At 43.7% G+C, this 17833-nt stretch overlaps 1 long non-coding RNA gene across 3 annotated transcripts in view; it reads right to left on the bottom strand.

Annotated features, from left to right (window-relative positions):
• LOC120400105 overlaps positions 1-17284 on the bottom strand; it is a 43166-nt gene extending 25882 nt beyond the window's left edge. For all 3 annotated transcript variants that reach the window (XR_005595538.1, XR_005595537.1, XR_005595539.1), the window contains exon 1: positions 17111-17284. This is a non-coding gene — a long non-coding RNA (uncharacterized LOC120400105). The remainder of the gene's footprint in view (positions 1-17110) is intronic.
• Positions 17285-17833: the final 549 nt, after the last annotated feature.

The raw sequence follows: 17833 nt of genomic DNA, 5'->3' as shown, positions 1-17833 counted from the left end.
TCCAAACCTTATGCTTCTATGATTATATGACTGTGTCCATCCCTACAGCCTGCATGAGTGGTAGCAGGTAGAAAAAGAGGCATCATATGCTATCTTTCCCCTATGCATCCACATTGAGCTTGGTACAACTGAGCTCTTAGAGCTCAGTGTGATTCCAATAGAAGTCAGATCCTCCTCAACACCATATTTGCTCTGTTGCTGTTAACATCACCACCGTATTGCTTTGTGATGTCTCACAGGTGTCAACAGAAGAGCACAGGCATATAATATGTAGGCCATACTTACAGGATTGGGGACCCTATCCTGGGAAGCAGTGACCGAAAAAGATTTCGGGGACATGGTGGTTGCTCAGCTGAATATGAACACAGTTAATGCTATGTCCTAAAGAGAAAATGTGATCCTAAACAGGGGAATCTCAAGAAGCAGTAGAGAGGTTATTTTACCTCTGTATTTGGAACTGGTGCAACCAATGCTGGAATAATGTCTTCAGTTCTCATGCCCACAATTCAAGAAGAATGTTGCTAAATTGGGGAGGGTTCAGAGAAGAGCCATGAGAATGATTACAGGATTAGAAAACACAGCTTATAGTGATAGATTCAACTAGCTCAATCTATTTAGCTTAACAAAGAGGGTTAAGGGGTGATTTGATTGCAGTCTATAAGTACCTACACATGGAACAAATATTTGCCAATGGGCTCTTCTATCTAGCAGAGAAAGGTACAACATGATCCAAGGGCTGGAACTTGAAACTGGGAAAACACAGACTGGAAACGAGGTGTAGATTTTTACCTGTGAGTGTAATTAATTATTGGAACCATTTACAAAGGGATGTGGTAGATTCTCCATCACTGACAAGTTTTAAATCAATATTGAATGTTTTCCTAAAGAAATATGCTCTAGGAATAATTTTGGGGAAGTTCTCTGGCCTGTGTTGTATAGAAGAGCAGCCTAGATGATCACAGTGGTCCCTTCTGGCTTTGGAATCTATGACTCAAGAAGGACTATAACTTACCAGTTGTTTCTCCAAAATCATATCCCCTACACTCATGCCCCTAGTCCTACACACACCCTACTGGAGTGACAGGAGATAAACTCCATTAGCTGTTCATGATGTTAGTGCTCATCTTACGCTATGTTACCTCATAGCAGACCAGCCCCTGGAGGGTCATTTGGGTCTGATCCCCAGCAGAGTGCTGTGGCACACAGTCAATAAGACAGGCACATGCCACTACAATACCCTGAGAAAGAAGGTGTGTGAGGTAACTCTTGAGCACCTTTCTCAGATCCAGGGAAATGCTCTCTGTAGCTTGAAAGCTTGTCTCTCTCACCAACAGAAGTTAATCTAAGTTAGTCTAACCTCACCCTCCCTTATCTCTCTGATATCCAGGGACCGACACAGCTACAACACTGCATAGTACAATACCCTGATCATTTACATTTTGAACAAGAAGGAACTTAAGTGAATCTTAAGATGCAGTTCTGCATATTGAACTTGACCTGGAATTAGGATTTGTCTGCATGCTATTCTACCTATATATACACTGAAACCTAAATTCTCCACAGAAGTTTACTGCACACAGAGAACATCCTTTATACAATACTTTCTTAGAAGTGGAGAGTATGTATCCAATGTTGTATTCACCAGACACAATTGTTTTAAGGTTTCTGTCCACTGGGGAGCCCAATTCTGCAAAGGAGTATCTTCTCCTTCCATACAAGTAGCTCTTGGCAAATGACCCTTGGCATGTCATATTGTGACAGTCCACACCCCTAGGGTCAGGGCAGCTTGCATTGACTCAGCAGGGGGGTCCTGCCAAAACACACTGAGTTTCCCCGGGCAGCAGGTACCACTCTGCCACCCTCCCTGGGTCACTTCATACCAGAGTCTGTGTTGGGGTTTCCCATGAGATGTCGGGTCCTCTGTGTTCAGCAGGTCCAGTCATCTCCAGGGTCTCCTCCAGTCGCCGGGGTGCAGGCAGGCCGTGAACAGCTTCAATACCCCACATAGTCAGGGGTTGGGGTTGGGGCTCCACAGGCACTTCACTTCACTTCCCTTCCCTTGCCAGGCCAGTCCTTCCCCCGCAGCCTCCGTCCCAGAATGAGCTGGTCTCTCTCTCTCTTTATACTACTAGAGCACTTGGAGCATGTCCAGTCTTGCCCAGGAGGTGCGACTTCCACTGTCAATACCTGGGACTTAACCCTGTCTGGGCTAGTGAGGGGTAAGCGGACCCCATCACACATGTGTAATGTTTTGCCTCCCCTGTGTAGCATGTTATGTTTTGTGCAAAGAATAAAAGGGTTAATCTGAAAAGGTGGAAAGAAATCCTGTGAGCAAGCACCTTCCCTGAAAATGAGTCCATCCACTATGGCTATGTCTTGCTAGTGTTACGTAGGGTGTGGGTGAAACCTCACTGAAGCTGATGGGCATAATAGCTGTCCTTAATTCAGGATACATGTAAAAAACAATTAAGCTCCTTTGTGAAATAGATAGCTGAAACAATAGGACTCATTGCCCAAACACAGGCCAGAGACAAGGCTGGAGTAGGAGCCCAGCCATGTGGTCTGAGGTGTTTTCTCTGGGGTTTGAATGCAAATGTGGAAGGCTGGGTAGTTCTAGATGGAACAGTCTCTGTGTGAGGGAAGAGGCAGAAACACCAGCGGCAGAGTACATAGAGAGGCAGAAAGGAAGCACTCACAGACAGCCAGAGAAGCAATTGTCATGTGATCTTGTGAAAAAGGTAAGAGAACTTTTGGGTAGAGAGCTGGGTGGAAAGAAGCTTGGAATAATGAGCAAAGAAACGGACTCCTGTTGCTTGATACCACCTGTGTTCAGGGAAACAGGACTTTACATACACTCTCTGTAAATAAATAGGATTGCATCAGAGAAATAGTGACTCCTTCTTATGGGAAGAATGTACAAGACCCAAAATAATGGCCAGCTGCTTGGATCAAAAGGGGTAACACTAAAGGGAAAAAAGATGTATTTATAAACTTGTGTTAAGCTAAGCCATATTTCAGTCCAAGTGAAGAGAAGGCAACTGTAGTTGTAACCTGTGTTAGCTGCTCTAAGTAAGTCCTATGGGAGGAGTCTAGGATTTACCTTGACCAGCAAACGCAGGTTAAAACTATAATGGTCTTGTCTTTGCTAGGAGTGTAACATGGGTTAAAAATACACCTTTTTCCCCTAGTGATCGTAAAGATTGTTTGAAGTCCAAATGGACCCCGTTCCAGGGAGTTTGCTTTATTAACAGAGAATTCAACAATAACCTAAAATTCAGTTCAAATTATCTCCCTGGGTTTCTGTGTTCCTAAAGTTCTTTCTTCTGGACTATTCAACCCTCTCTCTGATCCTCTCTCCCCAAAAAGAAACTCCTACATCTTCCTTATATTCAGGTGAGGCAATACATCAGCTGCTCCAGTGAGTCTGCAGAACTCACTTAGCCCCTTTCCCAGCAGAAGCAAATGCCTTCAGACAGTGTTGAGCATTTCACATAAACATTGCAGCCTTTTACAAATACCTAGTGCAAGCTGAGCAGATTTGATTGAATTGTTGCCTATTTTTTATTTTTATTTTTCCAGGACATAAGGCAACAATAATATTTGACCTAAAAATGAAACACGAAATAATGAACTTACACAATTTCACCTCTCTCACTGGTGTGAATCTGCAAAAACTCCTTTGAAGCCAAAACCTGTATAAAACTGGTGCTTGGGCAGAGTAAAACTCTGTATTTCTACAACTGGCCTGATTAATGGCTGATCTGTGTCCTCTTTGCACCAGCATACCTCCATTGACCCCAGGGAATAACTATGGCACAGAAAGCTTTTTTCCGCCAAGTGCAGAGCTCTGTGCTCTCTCGCCAAAACTCCCAAACCTAGACATGATTCCAAGAGCAATAGGGGGTTTAAGAGGTCCAGTGCTCCAGATTTTCCTTGGCTGCTTGGGCCATTGGCATCTGCACACACAATCCTCAGGGTTGCTCTGATCTGCACCAGAGGACAAACTGGCCCCAGAAACCCAAAGATCAGAGGGTAACAAATACATTTCCCCAGACTACATGCTGAACTCTGAAACAGTGCAGGTATGTATAAGAAGCCAATGTTTCCAGTTGCTAGAATGAAAAGCCCAGTAGATAAGAGATGTGCTAATGAGATGCTTCAAAAAAAAATAGCCTAAACCTCTTTGCAGACTTCTGCTTGTCATCTAAATGGATAGTTATCGTTTCAAGTTTTTCCCAGGTCACTCAGACTCCTTCTCTAATCCAGAAGCTCCTTGAGGTTTTCCATTAGCGCACAATTAGCACAATTAGCTCCTAGTCTGCTTTTCAACAAGCATTATCACAATGTTCATTTCTGATTTTTTTCAATTCCTCTTAAGGATGAATTGTTAGGGTTTGTAACATACTTTTAAATTTGAAAATAAAGGTTATTGTTAACTTCAGAGAAACGTAATGCTGGCTGAATGGGAGAATATAACCTGATTTGACAAGATGAAGGTGCGGTAAAAACGGCAGTATCTGCAGTGACAATTTCCTTTGCAGTTACACTCTTTTCTGCATTATGACAGCCTTCAAACTGTAGCTATTTGTAGAGAGGCAGGACAGCGGAATGTGTCATTCAGGAGAAGTTCCACCTCCAGAAGAACGAACAGTTAAGGCATTAGCTTGGGTCTCAGACCTACATTCAATTCTCTAGTCTACCACAGAACCTGGGCAAGTCACTTAGGGTCATATTTTTAAAGGTACTTAACTCCCATTGATTTAAAATGAAATCAATTGGAGTAAGATACCTAAATCAGACACGCCAAATCCGCGAGGGGCGGGGGGGAGAAAAGCAGAAATTGGGCTTGTTTTTGGCTTAATTGGCTTGTGAGTTGCTTGTTGGCTTATTTTTGGCTTGTAGCTTGTTGCTTTTTTTTTATTGGCTCCTGGAAAGCAGGGACCAGGGGGGCAAGTAGGGGCAAGGGTGGGGAGAGAGTCAGCGGGGCACAGCAGGCCCAACACAGTCCCAGACTGCACGTTGGGGGGATCTAGTCACATAGAGTGTTCGGGTTCTCAGGAGTGCCTTGCTTTGTCCTTGTTTTGGCTTATTGTGAAAGTGGGGTTGCTTATTTACCACGTGAAAGTTGGCAGCTGTGACCTAAATACTTTTACAAATCCGACCTGTAGTCTCTTCATTCCTCATCCATGAAATGGGGATAATAGCAGTTCCCTACCTCAAAGGGTGTTGTGAGGATAAAAAAATTAAAGACTATAAGGCATTCATACCATTCGGCAATATGGGCCATATACGTATCTTAGACAGATAAAAATGCTACTGAACCATTAGACTGGCATTTATTGAGTTTCAAAATGACTCATACATTTTTAGAATGATGTCTTTAGAAATCTATTCAACTCTGTAGCACCTTATTTGTTTCATCTATTAAAATCTCTATGATGTTTCCATGCAAAGAGGAAGTCAGGTAAGTATTATTATGCACATTAACAATGAATCAGAGCGACCGAGGAAAATGCTGTCAAAAAATGTCCGCTTTGCTTGCTTCCGTTATTGGCTGCTCAACAACCGGCAGCTACTGGGGACTGATGTTCAGAGCTGCTAAGTACATGCAGCTCTGATCAAGTACATTGCAGCTGGAGTTGTGGTTCAGAACATCTGAAAGTCAGTTCACAGATGTCTCAAGTTGGGCTTCTGAAATAGGAGGCACGCAAAATTATTGGCTGCTCTCTAGAACTTGGGCCTAATAAATTGCCCAAAATTACACAGACCGTGCTAGTGGGAGCCAGATATAGAATCCTGTTCCATAGTCCAACGGCTAGTCAACCCTATCTCTCAGTTTCTTGATTTGTAATAGAATTGTGTCATTATCAGGTGCAAGTGTCGGTCCAACTGGAGTATAAAAAGGGTCAGAGTAATAGAGTCTCTCTAGTAAATCTTAGCTTTATCAGAAGATAGACAGAAAAAGTTCCTCTCTTGGGAAGGCTAAGTTGTACAGCACCTGCCAAAAGTGAATTAGTTCCTTAAGCACAGCATGCTGGAAAACATCAAGAGTCCAGGAAGATCTCGTACAGTTTACGTGCCAGACTGCTGCATGCAGGATCAATCTATCACAGGCACCCAGAGATCAGAGACTCTAGCAGAGCCCAAGGGACAGGCTCCTACACGTTTTTTGGCGTGTTCAAGGCAGACTTTTTCAATGCATTGTGCCGATGAAAGAGCAAAGTTTGTTTCGATGCTAGAACTGGATTTTGAAGTTAAGACTATGAGGTTGAAAGATCCTGCACAGATTTTCAAAAACACAGAGCCTCAGGCTAGCCTCAGATTTTTTTGGCAAGCCTGAACTGCTATGAAATTGCTGTAGAGTGGGAAATTCAACTATTTTTCTCTCAAGAACTTAGCTGACATTTAAGTTTAAAGGGGAAGACTGATGTTGAAAAGTATTGGGCAAGTACAAATGAAGCTAAATCTCGTCTAAAGCGGAATCTGAAATGTCAGATTTTTAAGCATTATACTGACACGATAAATACCAAGTAGACAACTCACCTTCGAACATGTCAAATGCAGTCAATGCAGTGGGCCTTATTCTCCTCTGATATGAACAGAATTTACATTGGAGTAACTATTGAGTTTATTAGAGATATTGCTTGTTTATACTATAATAAGTGAGAGGAGAATCAGACTCATAATCTGTACACACAAATGCAGGACCTGATCTCAAGTCCCAGTACTCCCTTCCATAAATGGAGGGTAGTTGCTATCTGTAGATCGCTGCTGAAGGAATGTAGATAGTGGGGAGTGCTGGTTACAGAACAAGCACCCCTATTCATCGTTTTGCAGAAGCCCATCTACAGGAGCTGTTCAGGGTTCAGTCACTGCAGCATGGGAAAAAGCTGGAGGCGTCAAAATTCAGGGGGCCAGCTATGTTCCTCTCACTAAACCCATGTCAGTACTGATGTGTGCTTTTCCACATCTCTTCCAATCTATTGTTTCCCCTCTACCACGCAGTAGCAAGTGTTCGGTGCCTTGAAAGTCAGCTTCCCACTGGCAGAGAACAGACTCACCTGCTGCGTGCACAGGTCCCTCTACCCATAAACTTGTGTAACAAGAAACTACCACCATCAGAGAGCATGTCTCCCCTAGATTAAATATTTGCTTGTATGCTAAGGAAAAAAAAACTTGGAAGACTGTAACAGCACCTTCCATAACACCACCTAATCTACCAATCCATGCTTTTGTACTAAATTCCATGGTGTCTGAGCACCTCAGAAAAGTGATCTGTCATCCATCTGATAATGGCTAGGAAGGTGGTAAATTGTGATTACTGTTACTGATTGATTAAGAACTGGGTGTGACTAAGAACTGTACAGAGCTAGTCTATTCTGTGCCATCCTATTCATTTTGTTACCTGATCTTCTCGCCATGCCCACTTGTTTGTTTCACCCACCTTTGTTTTCTCAACTCTGAGGCAGAAACAGTCATTCACTCTATATTTCAACAAAGTCTAGCACAATGGAGCATTGACCTAGTTGAGGACACTAGCAGCTACCACAGTATAAACTAATAACAATAATCTCCCTCTCTCCCCACATACTTTTTACCTTTGTCCCAGTGCTGCACAGAATTGACCTTGGACATTGTTTGCGGCTTTGTTTGCAGTATTGCCAATCCCAATAATTCAAAACTCATGAGTAGGGCTTCGTGTTTGCATGGAGGTCACAGAAGTCGTGGATTCCGTGACTTTCCACGACCCCCATGACTTATGCAGTGGTCAGTGTGGCTGGCCCCAGGGGACACCCAAGCAACTGGCTCCAGGGTCAGCTGCTCAGGTGGCCCCGAGAACAGCCACACCGACTGCTGCTGGAGTGGCTCTGCAGCCGGTTGCTGGGGCAGCCCTGGGGCCAGCCGCACCGGCCACTGCTGCTCAGGTGATCCCTGGGACCAGCTGTCCACGGACCACCTGACCAGCGACCAGTGCAGCGCGGTGGCTGGAGTAGCCGCTGTTGGCAGCCCCCTTGCAGCAGTTCCTGGACCCCCAGCAGTGGTCCCCATGTGGCTGGGGCAGCCACTGCTTGGCAGCCCCCCTCAGCAGCAGCCCCCAGGGCAACCCCCCCAGCAGTGACATCCCAAGATTTAATCTGGGGGTATTTATAATATAAATAATGGACAGGTCACCGGCCATGAATTTTTGTTTAATGCCCATGACCTGTCCATGAATTTTACTAAAAATGCCCATGACTAAATCATAGCCTTATTCATGAGTTAGGTCCCTTTAAATCATAAGACTGGCTTAAAATCAAGTGATTTAAAAAGTAATAATTTTGGGGGGGTGACTTCTGTTTTTTGAACATTGAGTTCACATTTTTCAAATTTTCCTCCACTACTATGAGGACTAGAAAATTGCAGGGCTTTTTTTAAAATGAAAGCTGAAATTATTGCTGAATCACATGACTCCAGGAGCTGGAGATTTATGAAAAGCATTGTGACACTTGTGATAAAATCATTAGGATTCATAGCACTGTTTGAGTGCTCCTGTGAGACAACTAGGTCAGAAGATGTGGATTTTTCATTTTACCCTGATGTTCACCCCAGTCTCTTTGGGAATGAGTCTAGAATCATGGGCCAGCCAATGGGAATCCATTTTGAGGTGTATGGGGAAGGCCATGGACAATCAGTGCAGAAAGTGTGCCCCCACATATCTAGGGAGCAGGCTGGGAGCAGTAAGGATGCACAGTTCTTTCATGTGCCTTGCTCTATGGCTCCCCACAGGTTTTGAGGCTAAACCCACCTTACAAACCCTGTCCTCCACTGGAAGCATTAGAAGATTGCAGATTTACACCAATGTAACTGGAGCTATCCTTCATAGGAGTCAAGCGAGCTAGGATATATTTACACCACTATACCTAAGAGCATATTTTGGCTTGTATAGCTAATGCTAAGGGTAAGAATGAAGCAAACTACATAATAAAAGTTACACAAAAAGATGAATAAATTATGTATGCTATAAATGAGTTATTCTGTGAGAATTTACATGAACAACCGCAGGGAAGGCAGAGATACAGTGGCAGTAACGGGGATTGGGCAGGGATACACTTTCATATGCTGCCACCACCAAGACAGGTAGAGAAAGGAGTAGGGTCCTATCACTCTTTAAAATGCTTAGAACTATGGCCCCTATTGTCCACTGGGCTTCTGCTAAGATGAGGGGACAAAACAGCAGAAAAATCCTTGGGGTGGGGGGAAAGAGAGCACCTACGAGTGAAATAATGCTTCTGTTGCATGCTTATCCCCTTCCCTTGAGTGTGCGGAAACCCCTCTGAGCGCGCTCTAATTGGATTGAGACTCTCAGCTGGCCCAATCGCTGAGTATAGGATCTTTTCTGACTGAAACTTGAGGAACTTTAGGAGGAAAGCTAATACTGACCCCTATGCACTGCCTGGAGCCATAATGTTAAGAGATCAGGAGTCCCCTGGGGATCAGGATGCAAACCCCTAGCCTCTGCTGTGCCCCCAGACACGGCATGGATCTTGAGGATCTACTGGTTTTGGAGGATGGCTGAACCCACTTCTGCTTCCAAGTGCAGAGGGGAAGCCATGACCCCACTGAAGAATTGGAAGGAAACTCTGTGAACGCTGAGGTTCTCTGCCAAATCCTGTTCCCTTATGCAAGAATAGGCCTTGTAGGGGGGATGATAAAACTGTATGTGAACAACAGGAGAGCAATGGCTGGAAACCCTGAAATACCTCCTACTATTCTGTTTAAAAATAAGTTTATTTCTATGACCACAACGTGACCTAAACTGAACCAGCATGACTGCACAGCCCTATGGCAATTAATCTTTAGCAGGGAATTGACTGTGCATTTCTAGACGCGTATGTATAGGAAAATGTATCTTGCAACTTAAAAAATAAAGACAAGTATTTCTGGCTCAAAACAAAACCGCTGAGAGAGATTCTGTTTCATGGGTTGCTAAATATTTGTTTACCGCAGCAGAAACTAGATTCAGAGCAGTCATAGATCTTCTAATTGTTCATTTCTAGGAGATCTTGAAAGCATCTGTCACATGTTATTTACCATTTATGGGACGAAAGACAACTTTATGGGTTTAACAAACACGACTGACAAAATGGTAAATCTGATTTTATGAGATTGTCTTTGTAATTGCAGAAACAACAAGTCAGGGACAGGATTAAACCGATAAATTTAAACTAAACTACAGTAGTTTGCTATTCTTTGTCATTTCTCAGACTTTAAGAAGGAAGGCAAGCTTACTGAACACTTATCCTTAAATGTACCTTGCTTAGGGCTGAAAAGCCTGGATTAAATACGATGTGAATAAATGGTGGTTTCTCCCCTCTTCGGCTATGAATTTGACATGATGCCTAAATGTCACATTTTGTGGACTCCATGTAATTAATTTTGAATGGACCTAGAGTGGATTTCTCCATAAATTCATTGTGTGAAGTTGCCCTTTACAGTACTGAGTACGTTTCAGACAAAGTAACTCAGACTGCTACAGACCCTCTAGTTAAACTCATTGTGCGTTACAGTGGCCACTGCTCCAAACCTTTCAATGAATTCAATCGACATGAGAGGTCCTGAAGTACTTCTGAGATCAGGAAGTGGAACAGATTAACACTGCAGAGTCTGGCAAACCAAAACCTGCGTGATTCAATCTTTTTATCCTCCTACAACTGGGGCAATGAATTTCAGCTACAGGGCTTATTTTGTTCATCAGCAATGAGCACGGGACTGCTCACTGTGTAATGTCTATTTTTGAGGAAATAGATGGGAATGAATAGTGTAAAAAATTTTGAAAGGAACCAAACTAAATTTTAGGTTAAAAAAAGTCACATGTTGTAATAGGGTTTCATCTTTAAAGTGTTTATAAATGATCTATAGATGCTTTGATGAATAGTAATTCAGTTGTTTTAAGTGACAAAGAGTCCTGTGGCACCTTATAGACTAACAGAAGTATTGAAGCATAAGCTTTCGTGGGTGAATACCCACTTCGTCAGACGTATTCACCCACAAAAGCTTATGCTCCAAAACTTCTGTTAGTCTATAAGGTGACACAGGACTCTTTGTTGCTTTTTACAGATCCAGACTACCATGGCTACCCTCTGATACTTGATCAGTTCTTTTAGATGCTTAAAACCATGGCTTGCAACCATATACAAACATTTCCTATTGATGTGCTCAGAACCCTCTATATCACATACTACTCACCTACATAAGATGCTTCTAACATCTCTTGGTCCTTTATTGATCTTTATAAACTGTTTATAAATGAAATCTAAATATGAAGTCTGACCCCCAAATCCTTATGAAATGGCATAAGATGGGTAATAGGGAATGCTCTCTACTACACAGAGCTGTGAGCACTTTGTGAAATTTGAAACTGAACTATGGGAATTCTGTTAAATGTTAACGGCTGAAGGGCAGCCCTACCTGGACCATCCTCGGTGGGCAGGCTGAAGCATGACAAGTGCTCGTGCTTTAGTTTCCTTCCTTCAGGCCCCCCAAAATAGTTCAAAGGCTCTTCTCCAAGTATAACTATAGCCCTTGTGGGGCTCATTTATTCCCAAAGTCCTGTGTAACAGAAGTCCTACCACCACAGTCTGGAATTTCTCCAGCATAGTCCAGACACTGCATGCAACATATAGTTCTGGCCTCCCTCACTATGCCCTGGCTCTCCAGTGCAGTCATCTCCTGCTCTTGTACCAGGACACACCCTGCTCTTCCCGCCTCTCCCCCCCTGCAGTCTTTCTGCTGGCAGCATCCTTGCCAAGAGAGCATTCCTCGCTCCCCAGGGCCTATTCATGGTTCCTCTGGGTCCAGCTCTCCAGACCTTTCCCTGCCTGCAGTACTCTGTGCCGTGGCTCCAGCTCTCCACCTTAGTGCCTGTTGTCAGCTGGCTTGAGAGTTCATGGGCTCTTTCCATTTGCTTTCCCAGCTCTGCGCAGATGGCAGTTCAGCAAACCTTGATAGTACCACCCAGTGTGGTCAAGTGCCGGAGGCCAGAACATTGTTGCCTCAGTCGCACTGTTTGGACTGCATGGTGCTTTTTTGTCCTTGGAATTTTAACGTTATTAGCAGATAGTGCAGCATGTGTGTTCAGCAGACTTCAATGTCACTGATAAAGAAAGACCACAGGCCCAGCTCAGTGACAAAGTCACTCAGCCAGGTTTATTGCTCCCTAGACACAGTCTCAGTGCCCTGGCTCCGTGGTTACAGGTGCACTGACACATAAGTGTCTAGTAGCAAGGAGTGACTCAGTCAGCAGGGGGAGTTTCTGCTGTACCCTAGGCCACACAAAGAATTCAGGCAAAGTACCCTGACATTTACAGGCTAAAACAAACTAACGTACACAACTTCCACACCACCTTATGTATTTCATGACATCTGTTTGTTACCTTCCCTTGTTCCTGATATCTTGGACAAAACATTCATTATTTTATCAAACCATCTTATCTTGTACTAGACTGGGGTTTACCTGTGTTAGCTGGAATATATTTACAGAACTATGTAGTGCCTATACACTAACAAGAACTTTCCCAACTTCATGTACTGGACAGTGAAATTGTAAACATCTACTTTAATATATGACCTGACTTTGGTTCACAGTCTTTGGTTCAGGCCTCAGATCTTGCACCGGGCCCAGTGCTCCAGTCAGTCATTAAACCCTCCCTCTCACCCCCCAGTGCCAACAAACACCACTCTGTCCTGATCCTCCTGCCCTCTCCAGCCCTGGGTCTCTGTCTTGGGACCCCAGACAGCAAACCCCTCTTCCTGCTGTTCTGCCTTCAGACTTCTCCCAGGCCCTAACCATACAGTTTTCTAGCCAATTCCTCCCTCTTCCAAGTGAGGACCTGCAGAGCCCTGTTCACTGCAGCTTTCCCTAGAGACCTCCTCCACTTTCCTGACTTTTCCTGACTGACTCTCCCTCACTGAGTTTCTATTTGGCCTCATCCCAGGCCTTTAAAGCCTAGAGGTTCTGCCCTACCTTCATAATTGGACAAATGAGAGCACGTGTCCTAGCACTGCGACAGTGGGCCTACTTCATTTACTGGGACCACCCACCCTCTGACAGTTAAAAAATCTCCCCCCCACACACACTTTTTTCTATTTTTTTCATTTGCAACTTTATATTTAACATTACCAAAGCAAATCAACATCCCCAAAGCTACATACTGTCCTTCAAATCCCTCCTTAAAACTCTCGTTTGCTGTGATATCTACAAGAAACTTGACAATGGGTAAGCTGCTGGTGTGCTGATACCACTAGTTATGCTGAACAATACTGTCTCGTTGTTTCCTCGTGCTCCTGTCTGTTGTCTCTCATTTTATACTTAGACTGTAGGTTCTTTGTTTGGATCTTGTGCCTCATACACTGGGGTCCTGGTCCATGACCAGGTCTCCTACATTCTACAGAAATACAAATAGACGGACTATGGATAAATACATGCAGCATTGCTGGCATTCTGAAATCTGGAGTGGCAGAAGCTCCTTAAAGGGGGGAGGGGACACCAGTACGCAAACTGTGGCCCCACCACCTTCCCCCCAAGGCCCTGCTCCTGCACTGCCTCATCCCCACCTCCAAGACCCCACCCCCACTTGCTCCTCTCCACTCCCTCCACCCTGTTGCTTGCTCTTGTGGTCAGTAAAAAGTGCCAACTTAAGTGCAAGAGTGTAACAAGAAAAGCCAAAGAGGAGTTTGAAGAACGGCTAGCCAAAAACTCCAAAGGTAATAACAAAATGTTTTTTAAGTACATCAGAAGCAGGAAGCCTGCTAAACAACCAGTGGGGCCCCTTGACGATCAAAATACAAAAGGAGCGCTTAAAGACGATAAAGTCATTGCGGAGAAACTAAACGGATTCTTTGCTTCAGTCTTCACGGCTGAGGATGTTAGGGAGATTCCCAAACCTGAGCTGGCTTTTGTAGGTGACAAATCTTAGGAATTGTCACAGATTGAAGTGTCACTAGAGGAGGTTTTGGAATTAATTGATAAACTCAACATTAACAAGTCACCGGGACCAGATGGCATTCACCCAAGAGTTCTGAAAGAACTCAAATGTGAAGTTGCGGAGCTATTAACTAAGGTTTGTACCCTGTCCTTTAAATCAGCTTCGGTACCCAATGACTGGAAGTTAGCTAATGTAACGCCAATATTTAAAAAGGGCTCTAGGGGTGATCCCGGCAGTTACAGACCGGTAAGTCTAACGTCGATACCGGGCAAATTAGTTGAAACAATAGTAAAGAATAAAATTGTCAGACACATAGAAAAACAAACTGTTGAGCAATAGTCAACATGGTTTCTGTAAAGGGAAATCATGTCTTACTAATCTATTAGAGTTCTTTGAAGGGGTCAACAAACATGTGGACAAGAGGGATCCGGTGGACATAGTGTACTTAGATTTCCAGAAAGCCCTTGACCAGGTCCCTCACCAAAGGCTCTTACGTAAATTAAGCTGTCATGGGATAAAAGGGAAGGTCCTTTCATGGATTGAGAACTGGTTAAAGGAGAGGGAACAAAGGGTAGGAATTAATGGTAAATTCTCAGAATGGAGTAGGGTAACTAGTGGTGTTCCCCAAGGGTCAGTCCTAGGACCAATCCTATTCAATTTATTCATAAATGATCTGGAGAAAGGGGTAAACAGTGAGGTGGCAAAGTTTGCAGATGATACTAAACTGCTCAAGATAGTTAAGACCAAAGCAGATTGTGAAGAACTTCAAAAAGATCTCACAAAACTAAGTGATTGGGCAACAAAATGGCAAATGAAATTTAATGTGGATAAATGTAAAGTAATGCACATTGGAAAAAATAACCCCAACTATACATACAACATGATGGGGGCTAATTTAGCTACAACGAGTCAGGAAAAAGATCTTGGAGTCATCGTGGATAGTTCTCTGAAGATGTCCACGCAGTGTGCAGAGGCGGTCAAAAAAGCAAACAGGATGTTAGGAATCATTAAAAAGGGGATAGAGAATAAGACTGAGAATATATTATTGCCTTTATATAAATCCATGGAACGTCCACATCTCGAATACTGTGTACAGATGTGGTCTCCTCACCTCAAAAGAGATATTCTAGCATTAGAAAAGGTTCAGAAAAGGGCAACTAAAATGATTAGGGGTTTAGAGAGGGTCCCATATGAGGAAAGATTAAAGAGGCTAGGACTCTTCAGCTTGGAAAAGAGAAGACAAAGGAGGGATATGATAGAGGTATATAAAATCATGAGTGATGTTGAGAAAGTGGATAAGGAAAAGTTATTTACTTAGTCCCATAATACAAGAACTAGGGGTCACCCAATGAAATTAATAGGCAGCAGGTTTAAAACAAATAAAAGGAAGTTCTTCTTCACGCAGCACACAGTCAACTTGTGGAACTCCTTACCTGAGGAGGTTGTGAAGGCTAGGACTATAACAATGTTTAAAAGGGGACTAGATAAATTCATGGTGGCTAAGTCCATAAATGGCTATTAGCTAGGATGGGTAAGAATGGTGTCCCTGGCCTCTGTTCGTCAGAGGATGGAGATGGATGGCAGGAGAGAGATCACTTGATCATTGCCTGTTAGGTTCACTCCTCTGGGGCACCTGGCATTGGCCACTGTCGGTAGACAGATACTGGGCTAGATGGACCTTTGGTCTGACCGGTACGGCCATTCTTATGTTCTTATGATGGAACCAGGGCCTCTTGTCTCCTGGGTCTAAAAGGCAATAATTATAGAGAGATAGGGAGAATGTGCATATTCTCCCTATCTCTTGGGGATTCTGAAGTCCCAAGATGAAGTTGGGCAGTTCTGCTGCACAAGGAAAAGATTTAGGAAGCTGTGACGAAGTGGGAATGTTCTTAATGTTTTCTCTGAGTGCTGTGTGGGTGCCTCAGTTTCCCCTATGCATTTCTTAAGCGTCTAGGGGTTTGTGATTGTTGCAGAGCCCTAGGAGGCCAGTATGATGCTGTCTGCACAGAGAATGGCTGACACCCTGTCTCCTGATGGCTTGGGCCCCTCCTCTGCAAAGGTGCCAATTGAAGGTATTGGAGAACAAAGAGATCAGGTGACCTCCTGGCCCGGGAAAGACACAAAGGCAAGAGGAGGGGCTGGAGAGTATTCAGTTTGGAGCTGGCTGGGAACATGGAGGGGAGCCCAGACAGGGCTCTGCCCCTCCCGGACTCCCAAGATGGACCTGACTGAGGGGGTCCTGTTGTCTGTACCTGCAAGACCTGTCTTGAACTGTGTTCCTGTCATCTAAATAAACCTTCTGTTTTACTGACTGACTGAGAGTCATGGTCAATCGCAGGAAGTTGTCTCCCCCAAACTCTGTGACAGAAGCACACACAGTCTCTATCCCCAGCAGAGCACACAGCTCAGCTTCAGATGGGATCTCTGCATGCTATCATGCAGGAGAAAGATAGGGTGAGGCAAGGAGAGGAATGAATGAGAGTAGAGACAGCCTGTGGAGCTGTGCAGGGGCTGATGCACTGTCTTTCACTACAGAGCAACGTAACCTGACTGTGGCTCTAGGCTAGGGTTTCCCACTGCTTTGTTGTGCATTATACCACCTCCCCAAATCAAAAACATGCTCTTATTTCACTTTTGCATGTTGAATTGCTCCAGTTCAAGCACCCTGATCCAAGTAAATGCTAGTAAACAGGGAAAAGGGAATTGCAGAGATGCCTCTGTACTTACCCATGGATTTCTCCTTCATGCATTTCAACAGCAGAGTCCACCTAGCATAAAATGGTCTTTGGAAAACAATAAGCATGTTTCACAAGACACTGAATTAAAAAAACAACAATATTTTCAGCACCCCTTCCACCCCAAAAATACCAGTTTTGTTTCCTTCCTCTTTTTATTCTTTCCCCTCTCCATTTGGCAGTCAGATGAAAAGGGGCAGGGGGAGGAAGAGAAGAGTAGAAACAAAAATGAAAACTGGAATTTCAGTTTTTTCATTGTCAGGTTGTTGGGTTTTTGGTTTTGAAAAACACAGATTATAAACTCCTTGTAGCAACGTTGTTTCTTCCTATGAATGTGTTGTGCCTAGTATAATGGAGTCTCCAGGTGCTAATATAATACTAAAAAATAAATACTACTACTAAAGAACTAACCTTAGGTCTAGCATGGAGCAAATTAGACAGTTTAGGTAGAGTTGTCCTTCTCTGAAAGATTTCTTTTCTCTCATAGAAAAAAAATGTCACTCTCTAACACAAAATGGAAAACACCTTTAAAATCCACCAGAACTTCTGTTTCATAAACATGCCTCTGAGGAAGAGCACGCCAGCTAAACCCTTCCCTAGGCAAATGCTTCCTTATGCTGCAGCCCTATCTCTCCCTAAGCTCCCAAAGTCAGGGTTTTATATTTGCAGGCACAGCCCTAACAGTGCACAGGTGAACTGAGTCTTATTATTCCACCCCAGGTAGGTCCAACAGCATTCCTTATAAAACCGGACCTTTCCTAGCCTAGGAGTTGTTGTGCTGCTAATGGAAGCTCAAAGGGGGGGGTTGTTTCTGTTTCAGTGCTATGTGGGGAAAGCTGCTGTTATGCTAAACATAATCTTTAAATGTTGCTTTAATATAAAATGAACAGGGATCCCTATTTGCTAATTGTTGTGCATTCCAGTGCTCAAAAAGAGAAACTTAATGTATTTATTTCTGTCAGATAAAAGTAAGCTGGGCTGTGACTGGCCTTTTGTGAGCTCACAAGGGAAAGAGAGGAAATCTTCTTCTATTTCCACACTTCCCTATTGTGCTAAGGCTTGGGAGCCAGCCTAAATTCCAGCAGGAAGGTCAAGGGTCACATGTTTTCTAGTCATGCAATAAGCACTAATCCA

The sequence above is a fragment of the Mauremys reevesii genome, linkage group 3 (assembly GCF_016161935.1).
Source record: "Mauremys reevesii isolate NIE-2019 linkage group 3, ASM1616193v1, whole genome shotgun sequence".
NCBI classification, from domain to species: domain Eukaryota; kingdom Metazoa; phylum Chordata; order Testudines; family Geoemydidae; genus Mauremys; species Mauremys reevesii.
This window is presented reverse-complemented; position numbering and strand designations above follow the sequence as displayed.